At 38.8% G+C, this 13,755-nt stretch overlaps 1 long non-coding RNA gene across 2 annotated transcripts in view; it reads right to left on the reverse strand.

Moving 5' to 3' along the window:
- Positions 1–1,403: 1,403 nt before the first annotated feature.
- The window catches only part of LOC122554219, a 25,182-nt gene continuing 12,830 nt past the window's right edge, over positions 1,404–13,755 (reverse strand). For both annotated transcript variants that reach the window (XR_006312943.1, XR_006312942.1), the window contains 3 exons: positions 10,769–10,900; positions 5,010–5,046; positions 1,404–1,514 (listed from right to left, as the gene is read on the reverse strand). This is a non-coding gene — a long non-coding RNA (uncharacterized LOC122554219). The remainder of the gene's footprint in view (positions 1,515–5,009; positions 5,047–10,768; positions 10,901–13,755) is intronic.

Consider the following 13,755-nt stretch of genomic DNA (forward strand, 5'->3'; position numbering starts at 1 on the left):
GCACAGACTTGAGTGGGCCCAGTGTCGACTGGAGTGAGCACAGCATGGACTCCAGTGAGTTTAGTGCAGACTTGAATGAGCACAGTGTGGACTCGAGTGCATCCAGTGCAGACTCCAGTGAGTCCAGTGTGGACTCAGATGGGCCCAGTGTGGACTCCAGTGGCCCCAGTGCAGACTTCAGTGGCTCCAGTGCAGACTTCAGTGTGCCCAGCGTGGGCTCCAGAGGCCCCAGTGCAGACGTCAGTGGCCCCAGTGCAAAAATCAGTGCGCCCAGTGTGGGTTCCAGTGGGCCCATCGCTGACTTCAGTGGACTCCAGTGCCCAGCTCCAATTCCATGGGCCCAGTGTGGACTCCAGTGGGTCCATCATGGACACCAGTGGGTCCAGCGCGGACTCAAGTGGACCCAGCACAGACTTGTGGACGTGGCATCGGAGAAATGTTTGAGTTCCTGGCAGCTACTACAATGACGAGCTGAGGCAGAGACAAGTTTGGACTCCTGCTGGTAATTGTGTACACTGCAGATTCATGGAGGTGGTGGCAGTGGTGAGTTTGAGCCCAGTATGAGACTAAGTGGCATCGGCAGTGGCTGCATTGCAAGTTAGGCCTGAAAAAGACTCCTGGCAGCCCGGATTCAAGTTTGGGCCGGCGCAGTAATTGGTGGCATCGCTGATGTCTGCATTGGCAAGGTCCAGTGAGGACTCTTAGTGGCAAGGGAAGTAAGATGGCACCAAAGAGTGGCAACCTTCGTTCCAGTGGTATTGGCACAATGATGGGGACTCGTGCCTGGCCACCAGGTCCATGGTCCCTGGCAGCATCCTTAACAAGAAAGACTGTAAAAATTGAACACGTTTCCTTTATTTTTTCATTTTTCTGCCTTTATAGTCTATGTCTTGATTTATTTTTCTGTATTTTACTGAAGAGTGGTAACACTATACAATACTTCTCACTGTATTTAATAATAAACTATACATAACAATAAATCAATTCAATTTAAACTGTGGAACTGTACAATGTGTTGTGCATAAGGAAGAATAACAAAGTTCTTAATTGCACACTTATTTATTATGTGTTTATATTGGCTGATAAGCCTCTTCCCAATGTTGTGTCAGTAAGATGCAGCATGTGATCACAGTTTTAAAAGTAATTGTAACAGGAGCACTAATACTATGGCATTTATGTCATTAATCTACCATTTGCCTTGAAATCAAGTGCACACAAAATGCAAGAATAACACTAAAAATGCCAACTACTGCATATCTAAAAAGAAGCACATCTGAAAAGTACTTACCTACCCAGGTATAAACACCAACTGTTAAAAGAAAGAAGCCTTGGATCTTTTGTATTTTTAATTTGATTTTATTAAGGTAAAAAATACATTTCAATACATCCTATTAATGCTGACAGTAAGCCACAAAATAAATCTTCTAATAACTGGCAAAGATTTATTACTGGTGTTGAATGTTGTGCTTTCCATGGGGTTTCTCTTCAGGTATTATGAGACGTAGATCAATGGCCTGTGACAATGAGAATGATGTGATGGAATTTTAAATAATAGGAAATTTCATTTTATGTGACATACTCAGACTGAGAGGCAGTTTGACATTTTAGCACATGTTGGAACAAACGAATCCAAGGTACAGCGTGGAATATTGTGATCATCCCAATGTACACTTTACATTCTTGTATGACTAAACCTAACACAGGATCATGAGATTCTTTTTTAATAAACTAAACAAAATCTTTAGTTCACATTAGGGAGAATTATTCGGAAAACTAATCTTGTTCAAATTACAATTGTGTGCCTTTTTTCCTGCATTGCTTAATTTACTTTAGTCATATTTCACTCCATTTTAATGTGAGCTTAAAAATATGGATGTAATACAAATATATTAAATAATTGGTGACTAATGTCACCATTAGTGGTCACAGTCTTATTTATTACAAACACGGGAATTCCTATATACCCTGCCAATCTAAATAGGAAGAAAGTCATTTCAATTGATGTCAAATGGCTTCACATACCACACAGGAACATTCTAATTTTCCAAGGAAGGTTGATGATTTTTCTCTCTGCCTCAGTTTCCATCTAATAAATGTTTGAAGATTCCATCACATATTGGAATGGAAACAGGACTAAACCTGATTTTATTAATGTAGTGGTTCATTAGGACATGAACATTAAAAAAATGCCTTTCGTAGCTAAGGCTTCAAGCTAATTATTTACTTATAAAAAGAAATAAATAGGTATTGTAAAAGTGGGATTTTTTCAAAATATGTGGAGTATGGACAATGGATGACTTACTCATTCAAAGAAGTATTCAGAAGTATTCAAAAAAATTTATTGGATCAAATAATCTCCTTTTGCACTGCTAGATTCTATGAAACTTTAATGATACATGGGCACTTTTAGTACATTCTGGCATGGTTTTTAACTGTCAGTCACCAGTATTTGGGAAAAAAATGAACTTACAAATTAGGAGTAGAAATAAGCAATTTAGTCCCTTCAACCTGCTCCACCTGTCAATAAGATCGTCAGTACTCTGATTGTTGTCTTAGCCCCACATTCCCACCTACACCTATTAACCTGTGACCCCTTTGTTAGGCAAGAATCCATCCACCTCAGCCTCAAAAATATTCAGTCACTGTGCCTCCACCACTCTCTGGGGAAGAGAGTTCCAAAGATTCTCAACCTTTTGAGTGAAATAAGTCCATGTAACCCCTGTCTTAAAAGGAATTTTTCAACTAGAAGGCAGTTGAAAGTACTAGACTTGTGCATGCTCAATGACATTTTGATAAGATTTTCAGACAGGCTTGTAAATTTCACCTTGCAGTCTTGCTATGAAAAGTGGCTTACACACAGAAAATGGACATTCTATTTCAGTGGTAGGATGCCATTTACAATTTTCAAGAACAAATGGGTGGGGTACAGGCTCTGTCCATCTGTATTAGTGGTGAGCAATCTGACATATATGTCCTTCAAGGGCCTCTGGAGGCTGCTTCAAAATGGGTCTGCACCATTTCAGGGGATGTTTTGCGAATGCTCATCTGGTCACACAAACCAATTATACCACCACAGTAGAGTCAAAGATAATGGTGGAGAGAAGCATTCTCTGTGATTAATTAACTCTGTTCACAATTCATTCGCAAAGCAGTGCAGCCTTTGGAGACAGATTTAAAATTTAGTACACAATACTGTCAGTTATCTCATAATTAATTTTAAATAGATAGTGTCATACCTTATTTAGTCAATTTTCAAAAGGATGGAAAGTAAAAAACGAGCATTTAATCTTGAGATCCAGATGATATCCGTAAATCATATGAGATTCACTTTTATGGTTCATGTCATTTCAAGAACTCAATTAAATTACAGACTTATTGCCTATTCACAATCATTCATAATTCTGTTTATTGCCACATTTCAAGAAAATAAAAGTATCACTCCCACTTATGCATTTAATAAACACATTTATGTCTTTGCTTAGGAATCTTCCAGATAATAGCAGAAGTGGGTACTGCAGATGCTGGAGATTAGAGTCAAGATTAGAGTGGTACTGGAAAAGTACAGCAGGTCAGGCAGCATCCAAGGAGCAGGAAAATTGGCATTTCAGGCATCAGAAATCCTGATGAAGAGCTTTTGCCGGAAACGTCGATTTTCCTGCTCCTTCCAGATAATGGCCTGAGCTCTGATTCTTATCTGAACATATTCTGATCCCAGATATTTATTCTATGGTTAGGCGTGCTTTTTTCTAATATTTGATACTTCCAGCTGATATGATTCAAGATTTTTAAAAAGTCTGATGGTGTGTAGGAAGTAACTTGAAAGGACAGGATTGAGAGTTATAAAATGGTGACACAGTGACTTTTAATGTACTAACTGAAGTGAGAGAGGTTAACAGCCATCATGTTTCTGAAATGATTCCATAGAAATTACAAAAATATATGAGGACAAACATGGTTTTAGAGTCAAAATCCTGAAACTCCCTCTGCACTCCAAAAGTACCTTCGCAACAGACTGCAGTTGGTCCAAAGTACCACTCATGATCACCTACGCAAAGGGAATGAGGGACTGATACAAAATAAGCATAAGTGTGTTCCCACATTGTGATTCATAAAAATAAATTATCAGCATTAGTAACCAAGGGAGTAGAACTATCTGGTCTGCAGAAATATTTTTGCACCATTAAGACTTAATAGAATCATAGAGATGTACAGCACAGAAACAGACCCTTCAGTCCAACTCGCCCATGCTGACCAGGTGTAGTAAATTAGTCTAGTCCCATTTGCCAGCATTTGGCCCATATCCCTTCAAACCCTTCCTTTCATCTAGATGCCTTCTAAGTGTTGTAATTGTATCAGCCTCCACCACCTGCTCTAGCAGCTCATTCCATTCAGGCACTACCCTCTGCATGAAAAAGTTGCCCCTTAGGTCCTTTTTAAATCTTTCCCCTCTCACCTTAAACCTGTGTCCTCTAGTTTTGGGCTCCTTCGACCTTGGGGAGAGAGGGAATATCATCTAAAATCTACTTTTGTTAGTAAATCCACATTTCACACTGTGATTTATTGACAGATGATAAGCATTACTACAAAGAAAAATATAATCCATGAGTTAAACCAGCAATTAAGGATTGAACGGACTGACATAAGAATGATAATGATTGAGTTGCTTTGTATGTAACTATTTCCCTTTGACATTAATTTGAATTAAAGATTTTATCTTACTCTCCACAATTAAAATACTCAGGCACAAATCTCTCAAGTATATTCTCCAGTGAAGAAAACTCAAGGCTTGAGTCCATTGTGCACTAAATGTAGAAGTTCTATTTTGGAATGGAATTCATTTTTCTGGTGCTGCTTAGAAAATGTCAAAATATAAAACCTGAACAAGTATGAGATATCTCAGCTAGTAACACGGATGGGAACTGACAAATCTCATCTTTTCCACAGATTTCAATCCAACTTGGTGTAAGATTTCAACACTATATTGCTCACTTTAATATCAAAGTACTTACCATACCTTCGGGGATCAGTAGTTGATATGAAAGGATCCTGAACGTAAAATAAAATAAAGAGTGAGCTTTGCTCGCAGGACATAAATGATTAGCCGATTATGTGATCATACATTTCACAGCAGAGTCTATTTGCCCCATCTCAACTGTGCTTGCTGTGTGTAAAAGTTATTCATTCACAGCCTTTGCCAATCCCCAAAAGGCATTCATTTCTTTCCAGTTGTTTTCTTCTTATAAAAATGATTATGTTCCATTACTAACATTGCTTCAGCTACTTTAGCTGCTACACTCCTTGTTCTAACAACCTTACTGTGAAAAATCAGTCTTTCTTATCACATCCTTTATTCTTTTCAGGGGCCTGTTATAATCATGTCCTCTAGTTACTGTTTTACCAAGCAGTGGAAGTATTTTTTCTCTCAATTACTTGTACCAAAATTGTTCATAAGTTTGAACACTTCTGACACAATTCTCTGCAGCTTCTCGGTGTAATGCAAAGAGCCTAAACTTTTCAAGTGTCTGCCATGCCCTCTCCTCTGAGATGGATCCACATAGGAACACTCACATTGCCCATATTCCGACCATCAACACGCTATAACGGAGGGCCCACTGGATACCAGCTGCTCATGGATTCCAATATGAACACTCCCACCCCACCCCCAACCCCCCTCACCAACTCCTGCCAATCTGGAAATGGTTGACGCTTCCCATGCCGAATATGGATAGGTATTGCAAACACCCACTGGATACCAGCTGCTCATGAATTCCAATATGAACACCCCCACCCCACCCCCAACCCCCCTCACCAACTCCTGTCAATCTGGAAATGGTTGACGCTTCCCATGCCGAATATGGATGGGTATTGCAAACAGCCCACTGGTTTTACTGTCATTTGGTGAAAAAGTTGAAAATCACCTTTCGTTTGCCAACTTCAAATCATTATAAGAATGAATAATTAATGTCACAATGGATTTTGCCAATGGCAGTACTTTGGAGGAGATTTGTGAAGAGGCAGCCAACTAACACCCCATTTCCAGGATCCATGTCCAATTAAAGATGGTGTGTCGTCTCTGGAGGTGGGAGGATCAATGGATGGAGCCTTAGGCACTTGGCAGCTGGTAGTCCCACAAGTTGATGTGGCCATTGACCTTGTGGATCAGTAACTGCGAGGATGATACAAGTTGGAAGCACCTTTTTGACACTTATATTACAAATGATTCAAATTATACCTTAGCCACAATAGCCAGATCACTGGTGTGGAGGCAGAATCCCTTCAAAGAATGGTCTGGATCCGCAGGTGTTGTAAAACAGCTGAACAAATCCTGAATATTATATTGAAGTTCTCATCCTTACTCATGGCAAAATAACTAATGGTGCTGACACCCTTAAGTAGATTCTTTATTACCTCAATGCTTGATCATTTCAATACTGTATAAATTTGAGCTTATTCCAAATTCTGTTGTCCAATTTTTAGAACAAATTTCATTTCCGTATTACCGCTGTATTTGCTAATTGTCATTAGCTTCAGGTTTAATAGACCTTTGAGTTTGAAATTCTTATCTTGGTTTTCAAATCCCTCGATGGCTCTGGTACTGACCTTCTTTGTAACCTCATCCAGCTTTCATACTCTGATTTTCATTCTTTCCTCCAATTCCAGCCTCTTATCTTCTATCTTAATTACACCACTATCAGTGGGTCACATTCAGTTGTCCAGGCAGCAAACTTTGGAATACTATCCAAGAGCTTTTCCAACTTCCTACCTCTGTCTCTTTCTTTCATGATGGATATCTGTCTTAATACACCTTCTATAGCTTAGCATCATATTTTGTTTGATTAACTTTGATCCCAAAGTGTGTTGGGATGTTTTATTACACAAATGCAAGTTGTTATTTCTGTTGCTGTGATGGGCTCAGCAACAACACTTGCAGTCTGTGGATCATGTGTTAGCTTGCAAAATTACCTCTTATGCATGGTCCCTAAGGCTGCATGGAACATATCACCACAATCTCTGATGACAAAACCAAGGACACTATTTTGCAAAGTATCATAAACAATAAAAGGCCAAAAAGCCAATCGACAAGAATTAGGATAACAACTAAACATATGCCTTCTTGATATTCCTGGAATTATTTCTACTTATGAATTTTGAAATGCTACAAAAATGCACACAATCTGTTCTTTCATTTCAAGTGTGAAGATTCTTCAAATTATATAATGATTGGATTTATCATATCATTCCAAAGGACAGAATTGTTTGCCTTAAATCATAGTAATAACTGCTAGACCATCAATAAATAATGCTATTAGCATTTGAAATAAGCATTAAACTATAATATACTGTTTTCCCTTGCAGCTTTCTAGCTATTTATAGTTATTAAAAGACATAAAATTGAAAGTTATAACCATGGGATGTTAGATAGTGCCCTTTTAAATAATAGGACACAGAATATTAGTTTAATTAGTCAATATAAATGGGCATTAAGCTGCTTTACATTTCTATTTGAGTATTCGTTACCTTTAATTTGGAATTATATCTGCAAGAGAATACAAAAATGGATTTTTCCTGGTCTCCATGTTTAAACTACAGGAGAGATAAATTAATTACAAAATGTCATTATGTAATCATTTCAGATTTATTACGTTTTCAAAGGATTAGCATTAATAATATTAGAAATAATTGAAGATTAAAGTTATGTAACATGAAAGATTATTTTTCAGCCATGTGAAAGATACAAATAATATTGATTTGAGAATGGACAGAGTAATTGGTGTAGTCTTCTGTTGAACCAATACAAGAGTTTCAGTTGTTAAGGGTGCACTAGTAAAACCTGAAACCAGTCCTCAGCAGAAATATAGGACTCTACAAATCACAACAAAAGTCTGATAAAATAGGTAGACAGCCTGTATTGTACTAGGAACTGTGTGGCAAGAGTCACAACATTTATGGATGCATTGGTTACAAAGTTCCCTAGTTCTGAAAAGGTTCCAGCAGATTGTAAAACTGTATTGTAATATCTCCATTAAAGAAAAGGAGAAGACAGCAGTTGACCTTAGTACAGTTATCCTAAGACTTCTCATTTGGAAAATGCTAAAATTTATCATTAAAAAGGTATTAACAACACATTTGGAACATGATAATACAATCATGTAAAGTCAACATGATTTCACAAAAGGGAAATAGTGCTTGTGACAAATTTACTAGTTATTTGAGGATGTAAGAGTCAGGGTGAATGAAGGGGCTGTAGTAGATATAATGCATTTAGACTTCCAATTAAAGTCTAACATATCACGTACATTGTCACACAATATACAATCTATATTAGTAACTTCAATTGAAGGGACTAAATGCATTCTGTCTACAAAGACATGCAAAAATGCCTATTGTGAAGAGAACACAGAACCTGTCAGATGGAGTATTTAATGGAAAAATGTGGAGTTGTCTGTCAGTAGGAAGAGTAGAAAAGAATAGAGTGGAGACACTGTAGAACATTACAATTCAAAAGATGTGGTTATATATGAATGATAGAATGTTAGTATATAGATAGAGCAGGTAATTAGGATGGCAAATGGGATGTTGACTTTTATTGCAGATATATGGAAAATAGAATGTAGGGAAGCCTTGCTACAACTGTAGAGGGCATTCATGAAACCACATCTACGGTACTTTTTACAGCTTTGGTTTCCTCATGTAAGGAAGATTATACTTACATTGGAAGCTGTTCAGAGAGCGAGTTCAGTAGTCTGACTCCAAGGATGATAGATTTTTGTGTGAGAGGAAGTTGAGCAGGTTGGGCCTTTACTCAGTAGAGTGAAGAAGAATGAGACTGAAATGAACTGAGGAGGGTTTTGATACTAAGAGAATCTTTCCCCTCATGGGGGACTATAATTAGGGGTCATTGTTTAAATGAAGGGGTCTTCATTTTAGACAAAGAGGAAAAGGATTTTGTTTTACTCTTGAGCCTTCACAGAATCAAGGAATTACTACAGTGCAGAAGGAAATAATTCAGCCCATCATGACTGCATCAGCTCTGCTTTCTGGTGTGGTTTGATTATCTAGTGCCAATCTCCTGCCTTTTTTGATAGTCTTTGGAAATCTTGTCTACAAATAGCAGTGAAGGTTGGATCATTGAATATATTCAAAACTTAGAAGATTTTTAATTGACAATTGATTTTTAATTTAGAAGTCAAAGATTATGGTGAGCTGACAGGAAATTGGGGTTAAGGCAACAATCAGATCAGCCTTGGTCTTATGAAATGGCAAAGTGAGATTGATGAATCAAACAACTTACTCTTGCCATTATCATATGATCTTATTGACTATGGTATTTACAAATCAATGTGTAGTCATACAGTAGAATTGTTCAAAACTACAGAGGTAGGTTCCAGGTTGTGATTGAGGACAGGATCAAAGATAAGAGTGTTTGCTCACCCCACTCCACATTACGTTTCCACTTCAAACTAACTTTGCTGGAGGTGGGTGAGCATTCATGGAAGCTTTTCCCTGGCTGAGGCAGGTCGCCAATTATGATCAATTTGACAAAAACAGAAACTGCTGGAAAAATTTAGCAAGTCTGGCAATATCTGTGGAGAGAAATCAAAGGTAACATTTTGGATCCAGTGACCCTTCTTCAGAACTGATGATAGTTGGGAAAAATGTTTTTTAATGCAAACGATAAGATGAGGAGAAGGAAGAGGAGTAAACAATTAGTGGAGATAGAGCCCAAAACAACAGTAAAACAGTTGGGCAGATAAAGAAATGGATAAGTGTCAGTCTAAGAGAATGAATAGCTGCTTATGGGGACTATCAATAACTGACAATGAATTGTGTGTGGTAGCAGCCCATGTGATGACAAGGGTTGATTTGTGGGAATGGAGGAAAGAAATGGGGAAAGCTCTAAAATTGTTGAACTTGACATTAAGTCCAGAAGGATGCAGGGTTCCCAAATAGAAAATGAAATGCTGTTCTTCCAGTTTGTGATGAGATTGGCTAGAGCACTGCAGACATCCTAAGATGGAGATGTTGGCCAGAGTGTGTTGAAATGGCAGGCAACTGGAAGCTTAGCAATTCTTTTGATGGCAGAATGCGGATGTTCTGCGAAGCTGTTATCCAGTGTAGGCTTTGTTTCGCTAGTATAGAGGAGACCACATTGTGAGCAGCGAATGGAATAGACTAGCTTGAATGAAGTGCAGTTAAAATACTGCTTCACCTGGAAGGTGTCTGGGGCCTTGGATAGTCAAGAGGGAGGAAGTAAACTGGTAGGTGTTACACATTCTGCAATTGCAAGGGATGTGTCATGGGGATGTGGGAAGGTGTTGGGAGTGAAGGAGCACTGGACTTGGATGTCCCAGAGGGAATGCTCCTTGTGGAAGATTGGCAAGGGAGGCAAGGAGAATATGTGTCTGGTGGCAACTTCCTGCTGGAGATGGCAGAAATGGTATGTGCATTTGCATGCTGGTGGTATGGTAGGTGAGGACAAAGGAAGGAAGGCGGTGGTGGTTGGGGACAGTTCAGGCCTTTTTTTCCAGGAAGACATGAAGAGATTGGAGATCATTCTGGTAGAGGTTGGATCTATAAAGGGATTGCATGTCAATGCTAAAGGGGAGATAGCTGAAGCCCATGAACTGGAAATTCTGAAACTGATGTAAACTGGCAAGGGAAGTGCAGATGTAAGTGGGAAGGGACTGGACAAGGAGAGAAAGAATCCTTGAATGTTGACAATAGTGAGTGTAAAATTCAACTTTGGTGCAGGCAGTGGTTCACCTACCTTTTATACATCCTGTCTGATCTTCCTCTCCATTGGCATACAGCAGTCAATAAAAATCTCACCAATGTCACAACGCAAAGATCCTTCCTTAGCCATTAACTCTGCCGGTGAATTTTATGGTCAGATTTCTCTCTGTGGAAAGAAATTACTTTGGCTCACAGTCAAAATATCTTTGATCTTATAATTTAGCCTTTTTATATCTCTCAACTGTTGGTTGCAATATCCTAGTATCTACTTAAGCAAAAATTCCCAATTTTATCATATAATTTTAGCCTTTAATACACACCCCAATTTTCTATGCTTTTCTTTTATATTTAGATTCGTTTATATTAGACAGCAGCCTAGTAATTTGTATTGCCCCTTCCATAAAACATCTCTAAATATGTGAGGTGGAGAAAATAATGTACAAGGTAAATCACGGATCTTATCAAAGTTTAATTTAGGAATATCATTAACTCTTGGTATAATATTCTATATAGCTTAGTTAATCAGATTAACACATTAATAATTTGATAGAATTCAATACTTAGTTAATTAATTACCAGGGAGCCAAAAACAACTTCTCTCTAAATAATTTATGGATGATGAATAAATAATTTATTGATTTGTAAGTGGACACAACACCAGGTGACTAATTTACCACATACAATCAAAATAAAAGTTTTGTCGTAGTCTATTACAAAAAACTCTTACAATGGAATGTGTTGTGTAAATTGGTAAAATACTTCTGTAATTGTTATAATAGTCAACAATCTATTTCAAGGAAAATAAAGCATAGAATCTGAGACATTTACAGCACAAAAGACTCATTGTGTCCCCACCAGCCCAAAAGAAGATGTTTGTAGCTCAATTCCACTTCACAGATTTTGGTCAGGAGCTTTGCAGCATTTCAAGTAAATAGATAATTTAACAAGTAATGAGCTTCTGTCTCGAGCACCATCTTTGATGCAGGGAACACCAGATCCCTTACTCCCTCAACTTCCCTCTCATTCTACAACAAGTTACTTTAAATCCATGCCCCTGACCTATTGACCATTTGACAATATATATGACTGACCAGTCATTCCATCTAAGCACTTTATCATTTCAGACACCTCAGTTGAATTGCCTTGTAGCTCCCCTCTGCTCTAACCTAAGCAATCACCCAAGCTCTTGTCACAGCTAAGACTCTCTACTCATGGCAACATCCTCATAAGTCTCCTGTGGTAAATGTTCATGGGATCCAGGATAACTTGGCAAATTGGATCCAAAATTGGTTTAGCTGCAGGCGACAGAGGCTGGTGGTCGAAGGCTGTTTGTGTGGCTGAAACTCAGTGTGCAATAGTTACCATTAGGATAAGTGATGTAGATGAGAATGTGGGAAGGGAATGGTATGTAAGTTTGCAGATGACACAAAGATTGGCGAGGTTGTTGACAGTGAGGAGGAAAGTATTAGATAACAGGAGGATATAAGCAGATTGGTCAAGTGGGAAGATGGAATGTATCCATGATAAATGTGAAATGATGCACTTTGTAAGAAGAATCAAAACAAGGGTGTATTTGATGAATGGCAGAATGCTAGGAGGCTTAAATGAGCAGAGAGATCCTAGTGTGTTTGACAACAGATCCTGAAGGTGGAAGGACAGGTGAAAGTTAAGAAGGTATACAAGATGCTTGCCTTTATCAGTCGTGTATTGGTTGTAAATACAGTCATAGAGTCATAAAGATATACAGCACAGAAACAAACCCTTGGGTCCAACTAGTCCATGCTGACCAGATGTCTCAACCTGATCTAGTCCTATTTGCCAGCACCTGGCCCATATCCCTCCAAACCCTTACTATTCATTTATTCAACGAGACGCCTTTTAAATATTGCAATTATACCAGCCTCCATCAATTCCTCTGGCAGCTCATCCCACACACACACCATCCTCTGTGTTAAAATGTTGCCCCTTAGGTCCCTTTTATATCTTTGCCCTCTCACCCTAAACCTATACCCTCTAGTTCTGGATTCCCCGACTCCAGGGAAAAGACTTTGTCTATTTACCCTATCCATGCCCCTCATGATTTTATAAATCTCTATAAGGTCACCCCTCAGCCTCCGACACTCCAGAGAAAACAGCCCCAGCCTATTCAACCTCTCCTTATAGCTCAAATCCTCTAACCCTGGTAACATTCTTATAAATCTTTTCTGAACCCTTTCAAGTTTCACAACATCCTTCCCACAGGAAGGAGAACAGAACTGCACATAATATTTCAAAAATGGCCGAACCAATGTCTTGTATAGCCGCAACATAACCTCCCAACTCCTATACTCAATGCTCTGACCAATAAAGGAAAGCATGCCAGACGCCTTCTTCACTATCCTATCTACCTGCGACTCCACTTTCAAGGAGCTATGAACCTGCACTCCAACCTCTCTTTGTAGCAACACACCCCAGGACCTTTTATTTAAGTGTATAAGTCCTACTCTGATTTACTTTTCCAAAGGGCAGCACCTCACATTTATTGAAATTTAACTCCATCTGCCACTTCTCAGCCCATTGGCCCATCTGATCAAGATCCCGTTGTAATCTCAGGTAATGTTCTTCGCTGTCCACTACACCTCCAATTTTGGTGTCATCTGCAAACTTACTAACTATACCTCCTACGTTCATATCCACATCATTTATATAAATGACGAAAAGTAGTGGACACAGCAACAATTCTTGTGGCACTCCACTGGTCACAGGCCTCCAATAAGAAAAGCAACCCCCCACCACTACTCTCTGTCTTCTACCTTCAAGCCAATTCTGTATCCAAATGGCTAGTTCTCTTTGAAATCCATGAGATCTAACCTTGCTAATCAGTCTCCCATGGGGAACCTTGTCGAGTGCCTCACTGATCATCATGTCCATTGTTCTGCCCTCATTTGATACTTCTTCAAAAAACTCAATCGGGTTTGTGAGACATGATTTCCCACGCACAAAGCCATGTTGACTATCCCTAATCAGTCCTTGCCTTTCCAA

Source organism: Chiloscyllium plagiosum, chromosome 11 (genome assembly GCF_004010195.1).
Source record: "Chiloscyllium plagiosum isolate BGI_BamShark_2017 chromosome 11, ASM401019v2, whole genome shotgun sequence".
Lineage (NCBI taxonomy): Eukaryota > Metazoa > Chordata > Chondrichthyes > Orectolobiformes > Hemiscylliidae > Chiloscyllium > Chiloscyllium plagiosum.